This window comes from Mirounga angustirostris, unplaced genomic scaffold (assembly GCF_029215605.1).
Source record: "Mirounga angustirostris isolate CCGP_5_RB_7025 unplaced genomic scaffold, mMirAng1.0.hap1 SCAF_5, whole genome shotgun sequence".
NCBI lineage: Eukaryota > Metazoa > Chordata > Mammalia > Carnivora > Phocidae > Mirounga > Mirounga angustirostris.
Genome location: NW_026991713.1, coordinates 121,563,334 through 121,584,414, shown reverse-complemented (window position 1 = coordinate 121,584,414; position 21,081 = coordinate 121,563,334). Strand labels below are relative to the sequence as shown.

At 36.4% G+C, this 21,081-nt stretch overlaps 1 protein-coding gene across 1 annotated transcript in view; it reads left to right on the top strand.

The window, feature by feature from the left end:
- The window catches only part of MALRD1 (MAM and LDL receptor class A domain containing 1), a 790,469-nt gene that overhangs the window by 524,818 nt on the left and 244,570 nt on the right, over positions 1-21,081 (top strand). The window lies entirely within an intron of this gene.

Sequence of the window (21,081 nt, the reverse complement as noted above, 5' to 3'; positions counted from 1 at the left end):
TACACTGATTCTCTTGGAGGCAGGCTCCTGACTGCGAGCAAAACTTGAGTGCTGTTTAATTGTATTGTTGCTCTCACATTAAAGTGTCATTTCACTGAGCTCAAAATTGTGGTTCGGTACTTGGTGATGCTACAGCATCTGCTCTTTTTATGAGCAAGGCTACTTCAAAGATCCCCGATGATGTAGGGAGCCCGGAGCTCCGGGTATTGAGGTCAAGAAAGGGACAGGGTTTGGGCTTGGAGATGTTTGGGAGACTGTTCTGGACAACGGAAAATGAGGTTCTGAATATATAATCATGAAAATATATCTTAGAAGATAGGCGTTCATTCTAGAAGGATGTGCTTCTTCAGTTCTTCGCTAGTCACCTTCCTAATAATATGCTAAATTTCTATTACAGTTAGTTCTTCAATCTATAAATGATTCTGGCAACTTAAAAAATCTCCAGAACTTTTTTTCTAAGATTTTAGGAAGAAAGGAGCTTTTATTAAACTAGAGAGATTCCTTTCCTCTAAAGAGAGGCAGAATGATTATTAGATGGGTTGAGTCAGGACAGAAGAAATCGGAGCGTTCTTATTCCAACTTTGCCAGTTTCGTGGAGAAGTTTGCACTGTTTTGTTTTCCCCATTCTTTTAAAGTCCTATGAGAATTTACATGATTATAATTAATTTTATTCAGCTCAATCTAATGCTCAGCTACTGAGAGACACTTTAATATCTTATGTTGAGTGATAAAGTACTTTTTAGGTCTATAGTTCTTTCTGTGTCCTCAAAATAAAGAGGCAAATTATGACCAATTGTACTTGAATATAGTCAGTTGTGTATCAAATATGTTTTAGGACAAAGTAGCTATTGCTTTATTAAAAAGCAGCTAAAGCCCAATCTGCTACAGATAATGAAGGTTTTCAGATTATGTTTTAGTTAAGATAGAAAGAAGAAAAAAACATTCTGAGAAAGTGTGAAAGTATCTATGGAACTAAAAGACAATGATTATTTTGTCTCCTTAAACTACATGCCAGTAAAAATTAGTGTTACTCAGAATTTGTTACCCTAAGCTGCTTGGCACCATCACCAATTTAGAAGAGAATGGTATTTAACTAAACCTAAACATCAGAAATGCACTATAGAACAGTGGTTAAGAACAAGGAGTCTTGGGTGCCCAGGTGGCTGAGTCAGTTAAAACATCTGACTCTGATTTCAGCTCAGGTCATGATCTCAGGGTGGTGAGATGGAGCCCCTGCCCCCCTCAGTCTCTCCACTCAGTGGAGCGTCTGCTTCTCTCCCTCTTCCTCTCCCTCTGTTCCTCCCCCAACTTAAGCTGTCTTTGTGTCTCTCTAAAATAAAATAAATCAAAAAAAAAAAAAAAAAGAAAAAGAAAAAAGAAAAGAAAAGAACAAGGAGTCTTGTAGGAAACCTGGGTGGCTCAGTTGATTAAGCATCTGACTCTTGATTTCAGCTCAGGTCATGATCTCAGGGTTCTGTGATTGGGCTCCATGCTCAGCAGGAGTCTGCTTGAGATTCTCTCTCTTCCCTCTCCTTCTGCACCTACCCCACACCCCCACTCTCTCTCTCTCAAGAAAAAAAAAAAAAAGAAGTCTGGAGTCTAACTATCTGGGTGTGGAATCAGCTTTTCCGTTTACTAGTTTGGGTGACTTTATTTTACTTTGCCTCAGTTTTCTTATCAATAAAATGGGGATGATAATGATAGGACTTCCATCATAACTTTCTGTGAATATTAAGTATGTTAATATATGTGAAGTGCTTAGAAGAGACTTGACCTACAGTAAAATTGGTATATCACATTTTATTGTTATAGTTGTCACCATTCCTATTGACCATTACCATATTCTCAGTTGGTGTTTTATTGCCCTGCACTAGGTAACCAACTTCAAATCATATGCAAACACATTGCCATAAAGTCTATCATGGAATTGTTGCTGTTTGCCATTTGAGATGAAGAACTTAGAACATTACTTCATATTTATCTGTCACATACTACCCATAACAAAAGACCATATATTATACGATACCATTTATTTATTTATTTTTTAAAGATTTTATTTATTTGTTTGACAGAGGGATAGAGAGAGAACACAAGTAGGCAGAGGGAGAGGGAGAAGCAGGCTCCCCGCAGAGCAGGGAGCCCGATGCGGGACTCGATCCCAGGACGCTGGGATCATGACCTGAGCCGAAGGCAGCCGCTTAACCGACTGAGCCACCCAGGCGCCCTACAATACCATTTATATGGAATATCCATAATAGACAGATGTGTAGAGACAGAAAGTAGATGAGTGGTTCTTTAGGGCTCCTTAGGGCTGAAGAAAAAAGGGGTGAGGAATAAGTGCTAAGGAATATGCATTTCTGTGTAGGATGATTCTCTGTAGGATGAAAATATTGTGCATTTTTTATGGCAGTTGCACAACTTCATAAATATACGAAAGCCATTAAATTGTAAACATAATATAGGTGATCTTAATGTATGTAAATTCTAAATTACAAATCAATGAAGTTGTTTAAAATCTATATAAAAGTAGGAGAATTACAGAAACATGGTCGTGGTGGTGGTGGGGTTTGTGGCAGAGTGGTTTTTGGATTTTCCCAAGTTCTCACATCCAAGCAGTCAGAGCACCTAGTTAACGAAGTCAGTCTGTCACAGAAAACATAGACAACAAAATTAAGTGAAAATGCATCCCTACAAAAGCCAGTATATAAGCAAATAGGGATAAACCACCAACAACCACAAGACCTGTGTGTTATTTATGTCTGTAAAGGAGAAGACAGGAGAATCATGAAAGAGCCAACAGATACTCACTGGGAAATTCAATCAGGTGGTTTGAGAATGGTAGCTAAAACTGGAGGGGTTTCACTCACTTATGGAATGAGTGGGTCCAGGGCTCTGTGGGAAGTTCTCGGGGGTGGGAGCCATTGACACCATGAACACTCAAAGTGGATCCACCATGATTCCCTTCCATTTCAGCAGTTCACATTCATAAACCCAGTGAAACCAAGCATTAACACACACAGCACTGGGACTAGAATCAAAATTGAGTAGACTAGGGACAAATGAAGAAAAGAGAAGACCCACATCAAAGTGGGGGATGGGGACTAAGCCAGAAAATCTCAAAAAGCAAAGCACCATATGTTTTTATAGATTTATGTAGATTCTATAGACTTATAACCTTTTTCAGGGATTTAGCACTAATCCTCTAACTTTGGCTATGTCATTATAGAGCTTCAGTTTTCACATTTGCAGAATGACAGGATCATAATGGACTCTCTGGGATTTTCCTAGGACTCTCTGACAGCTCTGGAGTCTATGTATATTTTTAAAAGTTTGGAATAGTTGAGATCAATTTAAAATTGATGAAAAGTGAATATGGAAGAAGGTGGAGGATATATATGATTTCTATGTATTTCTATTTATATTTGGTGGTTATCTACTTTACCTGCAAATAAGAAAGCTATCTGAGCTTCATAGTTACTTTTTATTTTCCATTCAAAAACTTACAACTCAATTTATTAGATAATATTTAGTACATGACCAACATAAAGCTATATGTATTATTTTTTTATTTGTTTGCATTCTGAATACATCACGGTACTATCTTCAATTTACTATCAAATCTGTTGTATTTCTCTAAAAAGAAAAATAAGGCAAAGGCATAGACCTAGTCTTCAGTCTGTCCAGGGACCCATTAAGAAGCATATCTCCTTTTTGGATAAGTTAACAAGGAAGCAAGTTGCTTAATAATGGAAAATTAAGTAACAGATTAGGAACTTGGTATCTCCTCTTTTTAAATTCACGTTGATTTAAAATGTTTTTTTTTTAATAAAAATCTTATAAAATGCAACTACCATCCTATAGCAGAGAGAAGTAGGACTGGAATTTATAGAGACAGGAAAGAAATATTCCATCATTGTAATTATCAAAGTGTAAATTCTAAATTTAAATGGTCACTCATTTTCCAAGAGAGTAGTATTTACTAAGTACAATCATTCAGCTGATACTTATTGCATTTGCTATGAATACTAAGTAGCATTTATGTCAGTTGTTGGGAGCCCAGTTCTGCAAAACCATTAGGTGCAAATCCTAGGTTACCCTCTTGCTGTCTGCTCTGTGGCTTTAGGCAAGATACATGATCATCTTGTGTCCCATTTTTCTCAGCTATGAAATAATAATGCTGCTTACATCTTGGAGAGCTTTAGGACTAAATCATTTTCTTCATGCAAAGTGCTTTGAAGAATGCGTGAGATCCGCAAACACTGAATATTTGTTAGCTAAAAGTATAAAGGAACAATAAGTGCAGGCTTGATATTGTTTTAGGCACAACACTTTTTATATCATCCTTTAAGATCTGGTTCTGTTCTGTTCACCTGCTCAGCAAACATGTATTGATTGCCTGGGCTGCAGAAAACTGTACAGTGGACTGTGCACATCTCCTCCGAACAGGCCTGAAATGCACGTGTTACACAGTGTTTGGCTTTATTGATTTTCCAGTTCCCGTTTCAGTGCCCCTGCCTTGACTCCCGGCACTTCCTCCCCTATCCCACATGCCCCTGTGCCTTATATTTCCCGGACTGCTCTGTGAACTGTTTCCAAGAAACTAGTAAGCCTGGTCCGTTAACCTGGTACCTTAGGGTGGGAGCCAACAGTGTCAGACGTTGCCTTTTCGACTGAAACATCTAGTAGTTGCAATTGAATGATGACCAGATTTTAGTTCAGGGAAAAGGAAGGAATAATTCAGGGAATAGAAAATGCTTCCAGAAGTCAATAAAATCTTCTAAGTAGACAGTAGCACAGTAACTACTCTGTCTTTCTCTAAATTCATACAGAACAAAACACATCACGCTTCCCTAATAATCCTAAATGTGAAAGGAAGGAAATAGTTTGGGGATAAAGTAAGGGAAGCCAGAGCGTCATTATAATTTTAGATGTCTGGTGCATTGTCTTCACACATAAATTGAAAAGGCTCACTCTTTTATTATAACCACTTTCACACCTTTCATTTTTCCCCTCAAAAACTGTATGTAAAATGACTCCTAAGTGTCCTTTAAACAGTAATTGATCTGGAGTGAAAAATAGTGGCTTGATGATAATGATTTCAGTGCAGCATTACTCTGGATTCAAATTGAACTTGGGAGATCACAAAACAGTGATTGCTCTATATAAAGTTCACGAATACATAAATCTATAAACAGAAGCCTGTAGAGTTTGCCTTCAAAACTTAACCTTCTTCACTTAGTTTAGATAAAAAGCTATATTTCTACTTAAGATATGAGTCCTCCAAGTGTTGCTTTTAGATCTCACACAATTGTCTTTTAAAGTATATGTTGTCAGAGAAGAGAAGAAAAAAAAAAAGAAGAAGAAAGGGAGGATGGCAGTGAGTAAAAAAATATAATAATAACTGAATATCTCACCCTAATGAAATAATTAAAAGCCATTTATAATAACTAATGGGTAGATGATTTGTAGCTCTGTATAATGTAAGGGTGGATAAAGAATGAATGGGTCTATGGATGGATGGATGGATGAACAGACGGGTGGATGGGAGGACAGGTAGATTAATAGAAGCCGTTTACTCAAATCTTGGTGTATGTGTGAAAATTCAGATCAGAGCAAGTTTCTGCCTTCGTTGAGTTACATTCTGGTGGCAGACGCAGATAATAAGCAAAGTAATATGTAATATTGTGTCATGTGGCAATAGAGGCTATGAATGCTATAGGGAGAAAGCTATGGAGATTATTACCTTGATTAGAGTGGTAAGAAACAGTCTCTTTGATGGTTAGAGTTGAGCAGAACCTTAAATGAAATAAGAGGTGACCATGCAAACATCTTAGTGAGGAGTTCCTCCAGACCAGCCAGGCAGATCTATTAGGAGGAAAGCACATTGATGGATGAAGCAGAAGAAAAAAGGGTAGGGGGATAGCGATGGGTCTCATCATTCAGAACTTTGTCATCAGAAATGCCTGCTCTAAACTGGGGATCTCCTTACAGCACAGGAGTCAAATAGGTTGACTGGAGTTGGTCTCCCTAGGTGTAAATTCTGTCACTGCCACTTACTTGCCATGTGACCTTGAATACATGCTTATCATCTCTGTTGCCTCCATTTCTTTATGGCAATAAAAATCAGACCTACTTTTATAGATTTGACAAATTAACATATGCTAAGATGTTTGAACAGAAACACTTTAACTACTTAATAAATTCTAAACATATGATTATCATCATAATCATCACCATCATATTTTAATTTAATCCTCAGTAAAACTCCAGAAAATTAAGGTACCCAGAGGTTAGCAATAACTAATACCAGCCAGATTGATTTCCTTACTGATGCTTAACAGCATAAAACCTTAGCCATAGTTAGCCATAAAAACATGGGATAGTACTAAAATCATGATAAATACACTTTCCCTTTTTAGTCAAAGAAAGGTAACTGATTTTTATTGATTCAAAAATTTTGATTCTTCAGTAGAGAAGAGTGGTGATATCTGTTCACGGACTCATAAACAAATACTACAATTTTTTTTAAACCTATCATTGTTTGTTGTAAAGATTATTTACTATTTGCAAAATATCCATTTTCTTTGCACGTGTCCCAGATCCTTTTGGGTAAGTGGATCCATGTGAAAAGATGTGGCCAGAGTGCTCTGAGGAAGTAATGTGTCACTTCCAGGTTGAAGTGCTGGTAGACAACCCTCCAGGTCTCCTTTCTGATGCTGTGGTAGGAGGCCTTATTTTCCAGATGTTGTGTCTCCATCTGCCTGGTCTTCCAAATTGGTAGAGAAAAGTCCCTCTGCCAATTTGTTTTAGATGTGTATAGTAAGTGACCCTCCAAAAATGGTGCTTTTGAGATTTTGGGTTATTTATTATGCGTCATATATGTAATCTACTTGGTCCTACCTAACACACCATGCAATTTCCTATATTACAGAGGGAATATTTTTACAGGTAGAGCTATTATAGAATTGTACTATACATATGTCGGGTTGTATTTGACATTGGGTTGTCCAGCATTGTAACCCTCGAAGCACACGCATTTGTTGTCTTTGAGGTTACCGCATCAGGATTGTGGTTGCTTAATTAATGAACAAAAAGAAATCACGACCCAAGCTATCAATCCTTTGCAGGTTTTTTTCTTTTTTTTTTCAAACTGAAGATGTAAAAGAGAAGGATACCTATCTTTCAGATTCTAATCTAAGTATGTTAAGAAAGAGCTTCCAGCTATCCTGCTCTAGCCTTGTGGGGAAAGTGGTCAGGAGAAAAAAGTTGACACTACACAAAACTCAGAACCAGGAGGTGGGGAGCCCTGTGGCATCAACCCTCTGCTTTCAGTTATTGCCAGCTTTAGTCTTCACTTTGCTTTATTGCTTGAATTGATGTGAGACAGGCCTCAGGACAGAGGCTTCATTGTCACGGTCAACCAACATTGTTCTTCAATAAAACTTAGAGCCAAGTTATTTGCTTCTTGTAAAATCAGGGCACCAATTCTTGTTCTTGGTCCCATGCCCATATTTTTAAAAACAGGACTATGCAATTGAGGTTATTATATCTATAATCAGCTATTTTAAAATAAAAAATCAAAGCCATGGATAGATCTAATTACTTTAACGTTATATTGAAATCATTTGTTACATACCTAGAAAATATCAGATATTACTTTATCTTTCAATATAATTGATAAGATTACTGTTCCAGTGTCAAAAGGTCCATATTTAAAGCTGTAATTATAATCATATCACAGTGATAAACTAAATATTATAATTGATGTGGTTATACTTGATTATAATCCAAGCAAAATGATATAGCTTCATTCATTCATAATATTAAGGAAAAGTAATTACTCAAGCATACATTTCAATAAGGTTTAAATGCCTTTGAAATACCCCTAAGTTCAAATGAAGGCTACTGTAAATCTGAATACTAACATTATCCTTGGTTCATATAGTTTCTAATTAGAATTTTTGTTTTAATTACAGTGAACATTTCCACACTTTATACCTTAGTCAGTAAGACCATTGCACAGAGTATTTGTGACAATATGGCACCTCAGTTTTTACTGAATTATGTTTTAATAATTATTTTCTATTCATACTAATATTCATATCAACAAGACTTCCATTTTAAGTTAATGTTTTGTTTTTTTTTAATTTTCCATTACACAGTTGAAAAATATGTTCTTCAGGGGCGCCTGGGTGGCTCAGTCGTTAAGCGCCTGCCTTCGGCTCAGGTCATGATCCCAGGGTCCTGGGATCGAGCCCCGCATTGGGCTCTCCGCTCAGCGGGAAGCCTGCTTCTCCCTCTCCCACTCCCCCTGCTTGTGTCCCCTCTCTCGCTGTGTCTCTCTCTGTCAAATAAATAAATAAAATCTTTAAAAAAAGAAAAAAGAAAAATATGTTCTTCAGTCCTGAAACATTAGTGCAAATATATATAATATATATAAGCCACAGGTGTACTTTAAATAAATAGATGTGGCACTCAAGAAATTAATATCATTGGATAAACATAAAGAACGAGGTTTCAATAAAATTTGCATGTATAGATACATGTACATATATTAAGACAAGGCTAGAAATAAATTTTCTTGTCTATTATATTTGATGGAACACATATGCACAGAGGCATATATGAATTTCTGAAAAACCTCATATTTGAATAGTCACACAGGGAAAGGGCTTATGGAAAAGAGCGTTGGGGCAAGCCACTCGAAGCATAGTTAACTAAGTTAAATGCTTCTGATATAAACAATAACAACCATAATAAAAAAATACTAGCCCAGTATAAAACATTTTAAAATCCTAATAGAGGAACTTTTCAGTAAACGTATTACTTGACTTAAAAAGGGGGGTAAGTTGGGAAGCAAGAAATCTTGGTGGAAGGGTGGTTTAAAAAATGTGTAAGGCTGTTTAATAATGGAGACACAGGGAAAGTGCCCAAAGATTGGAATAACTATACAATAAATAAACACTTGCAAAGAGAGCATGTAGAGAAACATTGTGAACACTAGATAACGCACATACTGAATAGCCCTTCATCTTTCTTGGCTCTCTGGTTTAGCTGTGTTGGTTTTCTTCCTTGGTGGCACAAGACATTATTGTAGTGAAGAAAATCATATAGGAATCAGCACTATTTCTGTGTTGTATTGGCCTAATCCCCCCCTACAGAAACATAGATTACCTATGAAATAATCAAGACAGTAGAAGGAAACTGGTACCTACTAGACATTAGTGGGTGCCAAGGTCAAACTAGACTGAGCACATGCATGATTTCTTTTAAGGAGGGCATAAAGATATTTAATACAGAATGGGTTCTTGAAGGATTTGAGCAAAATAAGTCACACAAATTGTCTGGAAAGTTGCCTCGGCAGATTTGGGAAATACAGTTTTAAATTGTTGACTCAAAGGCCAGGAAGGAACTCAGCAAAAGAAACCAAGTGTGGTTTGGATTTCTTTCCACTAGTTTACTTTTTGGTCTTTTGGTCTTTATACATTCTCATGATAATTTCTGGGAAGTCTCAAGGTTAATTAGGTCTAGTTTAATTGCCAATAGCATTAAACACAAAGGGAGTTTATTTAAGGATAGGAGGCATTTCAGGAAACCCAAGATCAGGAACACAGTCCAGCTTCAGGAAGATTCTAAAACCAAGATTGAAGAGGGAACTTGAGCCGTGCTTTTTCTGTGCCTCTTGTCTCTTAACTGCATCTCTGCACATCTATTTCAATCCCTCACCCTGTGGAACCAGCTTTCTCTGCTTCACCATGCTTAGGCAGAAAACATGACTATACCTCACGATTTAAAAGCCCTAACAACATTGTTGCAGAAACTCATTAGTTATATTTCTAAATTCTCTGTTAGAGGACTCTGATTGATTTTGGGTCAAATGACCTTCATCAGAACTGTAGTCCGATGGCAGGGACATATTGTACACGTAAGCCTACTGGCACCAAAGCTTGGTGACCATATAGATGAGAGTGAATCATCAGATGAAGGGAGTGAGATAAACAAGTCCACTGTGGGCCCATTGACAATGTATTCTTTGGATGTTACATCAATTCATTCAATAAATATTAATATAATACTTCCTACAGGGGCGCTTGGGTGGCTTAGTCAGTTAAGCTTCGGCCTTCAGCTCAGGTCATGATCCCAGGGTACTGGGATCGAGTCCTGCATTGGGGTTCCTGCTCAGTGGGGAGTCTGCTTCTTCCTCTCCCTCTGCCCCTCCCCCCACTCGTGCTCTCTCTCTCTCTCTCTCTCTCTCTCTCTCAAATAAATAAGATCTTTAAAAAAATACTTCCTACAAATACTGAAGTATAGTACACAAATGAATTGACTATTTCAATAGATGGCTAGTCTAATGGCACAGATAAAAAGCAATGAACTGACCTAGACTATGCAGAATAGAGAAGGGGGGAAGGGTGTATGAAAAATTGTGGGGGAGATGACAGTTTAGGATGGGTGCTTTAGTTCTAGTCATTATGTCTACCTTCCAGCTGGCAAAAAAAAATAAGGTGGAGAAAGAGGCAAAGAGCATATACTAACTGTCCTTTAAAAGATTTCCTTAAAACCGTTGCATATAATTTCACTTATAACTAATTAGCCAAATTTTTGTTGCATGTTCAAACTATAAAGAAATCCAGGACATGTGTTTATTCAAAACTAAGGAAGAAGGTAGTGGATATTTGTTTAGAGAACTAATAGCCTACCACAATTTCCTGCTAGGCAATTTCTCAGCCTAAGAGCATACAGAATTATGACTTTAAAGGTATACTGTCCAGGTGTCTGGATGGCTCAGTCAGTTAAGCATCCAACTTTTGATTTTGACTCAGGTCATGATCTCAGGGTCCTGGGATTGAGCCCCACGACAGGCTCCCTGCTCAGCGGGGAGTTTGAGGATTTCTCTCTCTCTCCCTCCCTTTGCCCCTCTCCCTGCTCATGTTCACACGCTCGCTCTCTCTCTCAAATAATCTAAAATTAAAAAATAAATAAAGGTATATTGTCAAACCCCTCTTCAGAGCACCCTGTTTTTTGCTGTGTTTCTCCATATGCTCTCTGCTAAGGGTGCCTATTGCTTAGTTCTCAATCTTTGGGCATATCCTTCTCCCCCTCCCTCCATCTCCATAATATCCCCTTAACCCTTTTTCTTTTTTTACTTTTTTAAAAATTTTATTTTATTATGTTATGTTAGTCACCATACAATACATCATTAGTTGTTTTTTTATTATGTTATGTTAATCACCATACATCATTAGTTTTTGATATAGTGATCCACAATTTAAACCCCCACCTTTTCCATTAAGATTACTTCCTTTTCCATAATTTTTGAGAAGTACATTTTTTCCTAATTTGGTAGGTGAATTGATATAGTGTTTTAATTTACATATACAATTAATAATGAGGTTAAATCTTTTTTTAACCAGTGTGCTCCTTATTCACATTCACATTTCTTCTTTTGAGAATTGCCCATTCATTCCCTTGCCAAAGATTTCTATTGATCTTTGATTTGGACATTCTCTTTCTTCACTAACTATATAAACCCTCTTTTATAAGATATATTCTAAATATATTTTTCTTTTCATTGTCTTTTCATATCATTTATAGTACTTTGAGAACATTTCATTCACTTAATTCTGTTTAATTTAATTTAATGAAGGTTTTACTTTATAGGTTTGCTTTTGTCATTAAGTTTAAGAAACACTTGGAGATTAAAAATATTCTTCCTGTTTTTCTGTTTTTCCTCTTTAATTTTAGTGCTTATATTTAAATGTCCTTACACCATACTTTTCCATCACCATAGAGATTTTGTCTAACTTTAATTATGCATTATAATTTTTGTTGTTCCTTTTTCCCAAGTGCCCTACCAAAAACAATTCACTGTAACATTGTTGTTTTCTCTACAACATTCTGGTACATTTTACTTTCCTAGTATTTTGATCTACTATTTTATTTTTTAATTTGTTGTGTTTTGCACTGGGGGGAACATCCTAGTTTCATTTTAGTTGTTTATTTCTTAGTGGTTAATTAGAATTCTCTTAACTGTCTTACTCTGGTGGAAACTAAAATGTGGAATTAGGTGATTATCCTGATTATCAAGGACTCATAGGAATTCATTTGGCAGGATGATGCTTTCATTTTCTTAATTGCTTTAAATATAAGCATAGTCCAAAGTATTAAAGGTCCTTTTAATCTATATGAAAGCTAAATGGGTTGGTTGACCTATTAAAAAAAAAAAGAAAGAAAACCAAAAAGAAATGAAAATATTAAGTTCACATTTTATTATTCACTAATTGATCTGTTACTGTTGATATATCTCGAGATCATCTTTAGCAAGAGCTGTTTTATGCCTAGATATATTTTTATGAGTTGAGTCATTGATTGAATGTTATCTCAGTATATATTAAATATTGTAAGCTCATCGAAATGAAGTTGAGTGGAAGACAGCTTTTTGGGGGCATTGGGTGCACTTTCCCAAGAAGCTATGGGATATGTTCCAAAAACCACAAGAACATATGCACAGTGAGGCATGTGGAATCTTTCTACGAAAGGTCAGCCTTAGCCTCAGTGATTAGATGATCTGAAAAATTCAGAATCTCCAGTCTTCTGGGATCCCAGAAAGCCCATTTCCAGAAATCAGCCCACTCCCTGCCTCATGTCACAGCCTTTTTCCTTACTGGTTCTGATCCTAATGTTAGACATAGTCTACTATGACAAATGTGTTTTCCTTTCTTTCTCTTTCTGTCTCTCCCTTCCCCTGCTTTCTTTCTTTCTCTTTAATCCTTCTTTTTCCTTTCTTTTTTTGCTAAAACAATTTTGCTTCCTTTTGTGAAAGGCATCAGTCATCATGGCAGTCAACCTTCGCTACACACTAAAATCTCTTGGGGAGCTCAAAATAATATCTCTATCCAGGCCTCCTTCCAGACCAATTAAACTGTTATCTCTGGGTGTGGGGTTCAGGCATCCATAATTTTTCAGGCTTTAGGTAATTCTAACATGTAGCCCTTATTATACATATAAAACAGTATCTTAAATTATGTTTTCAGTTTAATATTAGAATAAAATGATCCCCTAAATTACTGTACACAAATTAAGTGCATTATCTATACTTTGGAAATTTTCTTTTTCTTTTTTTTTTTTTCAAAGATTTTATTTATTAACAGAGAGAGAGACAGCGAGAGAGGGAACACAAGCAGAGAGAGTGAGAGAGAGAGAAGCAGGCTTCCAGCCGAGCAGGGAGCCTGATGTGGGACTCAATCCCAGGACCCTGGGATCATGACCTGAGCCGAAGGCAGACACGTAACGACTGAGCCACCCAGGCGCCCTATACTTTGGAAATTTTCTATGTGCACTTTTCTGCTGGAGGAAATCTATCCTGGCCTTTCATGATAATCATCCTCTGGAATTCATTTTTTGTTGTAGCGCAGTTGATTGTACTAAATAATGTTATTTAACTTGGTCAGTTTTTTGTACTTGATATAAATAGGGTTACACTATAAAATCATGCACATTTTTGGTGACTTGCTTCTTTTTTAGGTATATGGTTTTGAGGTTCTTCACTATGCATGGAACCATGACATTAATTTCATGTTTTATGTAGTCATGGATGATTATTCCTTGGCTCAAAAATAATTTGATTCAGGGACACCTGGGTGGCTTAGTCAGTTAAGCATCTGCCTTTGGCTCAGGTCATGATCTCGGGGTCCTGGGATCAAGCCCCACATTGGGGCTCCTTGCTCAGCAGGGAGTCTGCTTCTCCCTCTGCCCCTTCCCCTGCTTGCGCTCTCTCTCTCCTCTCTCAGATAAATAAATAAATCTTAAAAAATAATTTGATTCTATTTCTAATTTTTGCTTTTAGAGAATTAAATGCTAAGCAGCCTCATTCATATAAGATTGTGACAATTGCTAAGACTGGAGTTTTGTCATAGCATTACATGTCAAAACAGGTTGTAAAATAAAACCTATTGCATGATTAAAACTTATTTTTTGACCCAACTTCAGAAAATTAAGTCACTCCTCAGATTTTTTAAAGCAACGCATTAGAAACCACCTGACTTACAAAATTATTTATTACAATACAGTTGGTAGAATCATTCATTCTCTCAGTTTCTGGGAACATCCAAGAAGTGTTTTACCTACCAAGACTTAGAGAATCACCACTAATAAATCTTCTTACACTTCCATTTCGAGGCTCCTTGTTTAACTCAATGTTTAACTCAATACACCCCTAAAGATGTGGAAAATGTGAAACATGAATAATTTTAATATAGCTTGTGAATTATTTTTTGACAAAATAAGTTAATGTGATTTTAACTGATTCAGACATGATTCAGACATATTTATGTCTAACCTTTGGAGAGGCAGACTTAGTTCACTTACTGATCTGAAAATGTCTGCCATGTATACTGTTTGGCAAACAGTTCTCATTGTCAAACTAGCAGGTTAAATCAGACTTACTTTTCATTATAATAAGCCTGTCTTTTTTAAATCCATGTAAATGTGTAAAAACACATCCCATTCCACTTGTAAATGCAGTACTTGCAGAATATGAATTTATCCCACATTCCTCACATATTTCTTTAAAATATATGCAAGTTTAATATTCTAGACAATACTGTTTGCCATTTTAATGATAATAGCCCACAGTCCATGCAAACCAAGGCAAAACATTTTGGCATCCCACACTTGTTCATCAGTAGAAATGTTTCCAAATTTAAGTTGAGGATAAAGTCAAGCTTTGCTGTAACACCGGCTCCTAGCAGAGTGCCTAGCACTCAGTAGACAATCAGAAAATATTTTTTTCCTTTTAAATTTTTAGTTGTGGTAAAATAGAACATAAGATTTACCACTTTAATCATGTTTAAGTGTACAGTTTAATGACATTGAGATATTTACATTGTTTTCCTACCATCACTGGCATCCATCCAAGAACTCCTCTCTTGTAAAACCGGAACTCTATACCAGGTAAACAGTAGCTCCCATCTCCCCCTGCCCCCGCCCCCGCCCACCACCATTCTATTTCCTGTTTCTATGAATTTGACAACTCTAAGTGCCTCCTATAATTGGAACCAGACTTACTTGTGATTTGCTTACTTCACTTAGCATAGAAAGTTCATCCATGTTGTAGCATACATCAGAATTTCCTTCCTTTTTAAGGCTGAATTAAATTCCATTGTATGTATATACCATATTTTGTTTATGGGTTCTCTGTCGGTGTATACTTGGGTGGCTTCCACCTTTTGGCTATGGTGAATAATAAGACTATGGGTGTATAAATACCGGTTGGAATCCTTGATTTCAGGTTTCCAAAAGTGGACTTGCTGGATCATATGGTAATTATATTTTAGTTTTTCGTGGTCCCTGTGCCATTTTACCTTCTTACCAACCATATGTAAGCATTCTGATTTCCCCATATTCTCACCAAAACTTGTTATTTTCTGGGTTTTTTATTTTATTTCTTTAATAGCAGTCATCCTAATGGTTATGAGGTGGTATCTCATTTTGGTTTTGATTTGCATTTCTCTAATTTGCATTTATGATGGTGAACATCTTTTCATGTGCTTATTGGCCATTTGTCTCTCTTTCAGTAGTACCATAGTTTTCTTTGCCCTAAGGCACATATATTTTTTTAATCTACCATAATTTGTGACACAATCTGTTGAACAGTGGCTTCGGCCATCATATTTATTCATCAAGCACAGTGATTTCATTACAGAGACTCAATTTTCTGAGGTGATGAGCTGAACATCTAACTTGTAGCTACTAATAGTACACTGAGGACTGCCATTTTTCTATATATGTATATACTTCTCTAGCTTTCACTGTGAGCAGGGCTAATTTGTATCAAAATTCCAAACAAAACTATGATGAGAGCTTGTAAATATCAAACCTATTTACATTTATACTTCAGTTTTCCTGATTTTCAAAAAATAGCTTTAGTTATGTATGCATTGGTAGTAAAGAATATTGTATGATAAGTGGTTTCATGCTAATTTTGTTTTATTTCAGTCTCATGAAACTCCATCTAGATGAGTCATTTTTTTGAAAATAGAGAATAAAAAGTGTAAGGCATTAAATGCACTAGAAATATCATATCTCTCCTGTCACAACCTGGCCATATATATTTCTGAATGTCAAATAGAGGAAAGATACAAAGGTCTGTCTTCTACAAAGTGTGGAGTACACTTATAAAACAAAGTGCACAAAGGAGAACCAGAATGATCACTGGTGCATTCTCAAGCAGATCAGTTTTAGGAAGCTTCGCAGTTAGAAATGGAGATCTAAAAATCGATTTCCTTAAAACCATATTCCTTTATCCCTATTGTAAAATCTTTATGTGCTTTCTGATGTCTCTGTAGCTCAGCCTGAAGATTGAGGACATATATTTAGTCCATTCTTTTCCTTCCAGTCTGCAAGTGAGATCTAACACAAGAGGCTCAGACCAGGTCTTTTATGTTTCAGTTGTCTATTACTCTATCCCTTTGTCATTCTACATCATCTTACTTATTATAATGTATAGATAAGTTTTGTTATCTGTAGTATATAGTCTCTTGATTTTGATCTTTCACAAGAGCGTCTTGGCTCTTTGTTAGCCTCTTATTATTCCATATAAATTTTAGATTCATGCGAATACACACACACACACACACATCCACATTCGTATCTGTGTATATGATTATATATCCATCTACCACTGAGGCAGGTTTCTCATTTGCTCTATGCAGCAGGTATAAGCCTGCTGGTCCCAGTTTTGTGTGGGAGCCTCCAATACATCCTCTGCCCTCGGCTGGCCCTAAGCCAATGAAGTTGTCTCCAGATTTCAATAGAAATTTCCAGTTGGCTGAATCCATTCCATCTCTAGGTTTGAAGACTCTTGAATTTAAAAACATTTCAATATTGTATTACACATGTAGATGTTTCATCTCAGATGGTCTTAAATAAGGTGACTAAAATCTCATACTGCCAAAAATGCTAATCAAAAAATGATTTTCTGTCCATATTTTAAAAATGTGAAATATTAACATAGGGGTGTCTTGGAATGTTCTATAACATATATTATGAAAACTTATATCAGTTTTGAAAGGTTAGCCATTTAAAATGTACATCTTTTCCCAAGATGTCAATCTTGCTTTATTCTTTAGGAATAATGTACTCTTTGGTGAGCTGCTCTTATGAAACATACTAAGCAATTTAATACTGTGTTGAGTATTTCTAGTCTAAAAGTTTTATGTTGTGTTCCAAGAACACATTATTTTACCTTTTTCAAATTTCCTTTAAAGTGTAGAACATGCACTTTAATTATATTCTCTCAATTAATTCTCTCAAAGAATTTTATTCTTTTGATTGGAAAAGCAATTATCTTAGATATTATATAACATGATAGGGTTTCAGATCATTACCTGAGTTTGAATTTTAACTCTACTGTAATTTCTCAACTGTGTGACCTGGGACAAGTTAGTCAACCACTCTGTGCCTCTTCTATACAACTGAATTATTGTGAAAATGTATTGATTTAATCCTTGCAAAGTGATCCTAGGCAATTGTAAATCAACAATTAATATCATTTATTAATACTGGTTTCATTTTCTAACTCTGTTTAGAAAGTAAATGATAATATAAAATATTATTGTTTTCACAAAGCAGTGTTTTGTTGTAGAAAGAATGCTGGCCTAGGATGAATGAATTAGGACTTCCAGCATCCATAAATCAAGGACAGTTTTACCAGCTTTATATATTTTTTTCTTAGCTAAATATTAGAAGAACACATTTTATCACTTTATACATGAAGAAATAAGGTTTTGAGAAGGCAAGCAGTCAAGAACCCAGAAAAAAATAGAAAAACTAACAGTAATAGAACACTTACCAAAATGTCAAGCATATACTGAAAACTTTGCATATATCATCTCATCTAATGTTCACACACAAGTTCATATAGGAACTGAAGTTATCTCCATTTGTCAGAGAAGGAATCTGAGCCTCAAAAAGATCCACTAATTTAACCAAATCACATAGTTGTTACAGATTTTACTCAGGGAGATTTTAAGGTTCTGTTAAAAAATATTTTAAATTTTCTTTTTTTGTAAATTATTTGTTTACAATTATAAAGTAGCTCTAAATGTTTTTTTAAATTTTTTTATTATGTTAATCCCCATACATTCCATCATTAGTTTTAGATGTACTGTTCCATGATTCATTGTTTGTGCATAACACCCAGTGCTCCATGCAGAATGTGCCCTCCTCAATACCCATCACCGGGCTAACCCATCCTCCCACCCCCCCTCCCCTCCAGAACCCTCAGTTTGTTTTTCAGAGTCCATCATCTCTCATGGTTCGTCTACCCCTCCAATTTTCCCCCCTTCATTCTTCCCCTCCTGCTACATTCTTCTTCTTCTTCTTTTTTTTTTTTCTTTCTTAACATATATTGCATTATTTGTTTCAGAGGTACAGATCTGAGATTCAACAGTCTTGCACAATTCACAGTGCTTACCAGAGCACACACCCTCCCCAGTGTCCATCACCCAGTCACCGCATCCCTCCCCCCCCACCCCCCACTCCAGCAACCCTCAGTTTGTTTCCTGAGATCAAGAATTCCTCATATCAGTGAGGTCATATGATACATGTCTTTGTTTGACTTATTTCACTCAGCATAATACCCTCTAGTTCCATCCACGTCGTTGCAAATGTCAAGATCTCATTCCTTTTGATGGCTGCAGAATATTCCATTGTATATATATACCACCTCTTCTTTATCCATTCATCTGTTGATGGACATCTTGGCTCTTTCCACAGTTTGGCTATTGTGGACATTGCTGCTATAAACATCGGGGTGCACGTACCCTTTCGGATCCCTACTTTTGTATCTTTGGGGTAAATACCCAGTAGTGCAATTGCTGGATCATATGGTAGCTCTATTTTCAACTTTTTGAGGAACCTCCATACTGTTTTCCAGAGTGGCTGCACCAGCTTGCATTCCCACCAACAGTGTAGGAGGGTACCCCTTTCTCCGCATCCCCGCCAACATCTGTCGTTTCCTGACTTGTTAATTTTAGCCATTCTGACTGGTGTGAGGTGGTATCTCATTGAGGTTTTGATTTGGATTTCCCTGATGCCGAGTGATATTGAGCACTTTTTCATGTGTCTGTTGGCCATTTGGATGTCTTCTTTGGAAAAATGTTTTGAGTCTCAGTTTTTATAATCATCTTCAGTCGATAGTACTCCTATTAAATTCTGAAAAGCTGATTGAAATAGTGTATTGACTATACAGCGCAGAATAAAATTTTATACATCTTACAAATATGAGGGAGTTCAATGGAAAGGGTCAAAGATAATATTTACTGTGATTAGACTTGTTTCTATTCATTTTGTGCACAAAAGCATAACTTGACCATTATATGACCCTGAAATTTGCACATAAATTGAAAATTATATAACAGTGTCCTGCAGTAACCTTACTACATAAATAATACACGAGATGGGCTAATTAAAAAGTCTGAATTAGATTGTTCAGCGTTTTAGAATCTCTTATTCTTCATTAAATCCCATGAATGGTACCAAAATCAGAGAGGTTCTAGCACCTTGTATTTTTAGGAAAGCCATGTATTTTCTTACATGGGGTTGTTTTTATTGCATATGTTATTAGTCATTGCTATAGCCCCCCTAATCTACCATAGGACCAAGAGAGATCAGTAATAGATGTAAATAACTGCTAACATTCTTTTTTAGTTCATGTCCTGGAATCAACTTTACCAAACTTAAGAAAATCAAGGTCATTTTTTGCTAACAATTCTGGGATGAGAGCATAGAAACATGAATAAAGGCAAGAAATAGGTGAAGAAGATGTGCATCTGTGGACCATACCTGGGTAGGCATTATGAGGTTTATAAGTGATGCAAGATAGTGGGAAGTAGTAGGCAATAGAAGAAAGTGCGTGCATTTTTTATTATGTTTAGTCTATCTATGTCTGATATGCTGTAGAGAAATCCAACAGAAGATGTATTGTAAGTTTCCAAATTCAGGAAAAGGTACAGATTGGGATGTAGATATCAGATCATCACCTCCCAGGTAGCATAAAACCATGATGCCCAAGGAAGAGCAAAGGGAAATAAAGCAGGATCAGAGTTTGTTCTGTTAGCATTTAAAAGGCTTGGCCAGGGGAGCCTGGGTGGCTCAGTCGGTTAAGCACCGGACTCTTGAGTTCAGCTCAGGTCATGATCTCAGGGTCGCGAGATCCAGCCCTGTATCTGGCTCCTTGCTGGGCATAGAGCCTGCTTAAGATTCTCTCTCTCTCCTTCTGCCCCTCCTGCCACTCACATGTGCATGTATGCTCTCTCTCAAAAAACAAATTAATTAAAAGGCTTGGCCAAGAAAGGAGCCAAGATGAGAAGGAAAGTGAAGAAATGGCAGAGTACCAGGAATGCGACTCCTTTAGCCAAGGAGCTAAAGGAACAGAGGGTTTCAAAAAAGAAGGCATTTTCAGCATATCAGAGGCAATGGTGAAGTCCAGAATGGAAGGGTTGATACTTCTTTTAAAATGGTAATCAGAAACTCATCAGATAGCTGAACAAGGGTTCTGTTTGTGGTATATGAAGAATAGAAAAGAGGTGGGAATGGGTGAGGACTTCTGTATCACTAAACCACTAAAAGCATTCATGCATAAAAGTATCACATTCGGAGTTTTGTTGTTGGTGGTGTTTTATTTCCTTATTCTTTCTCCTTCCTCCTTCTCAGGCATTCTGATAATGTTTTTCTGTCTAAATCTTTAAGTCACTGACTTGATATATTGCCTAGGGTTCAGCAGTCTATTGTTCTTAAATGAAGAATCCATTAAAAAAAAAATGGATGTTTAACATATGTCCAGATCTAAAATAAAAATAAAAATGAAAATCTGAATCTCATGTCTGAAAAGAGGTTGGGATATTGTCATTTTCTTTCAAACAAACATAGAAAGAGTTTATAAAGTCACCTTTTTGTGTAAAACATGAAACTATCAGTCTTTGGAAGATTTTCCATTTAGTGTGCAGCTTTACTCTGTGTATCACCAGTTGAATCTCATTTTTTTTGGTATGTTCCAAAATTCTTGCTGTATGCCAAGAC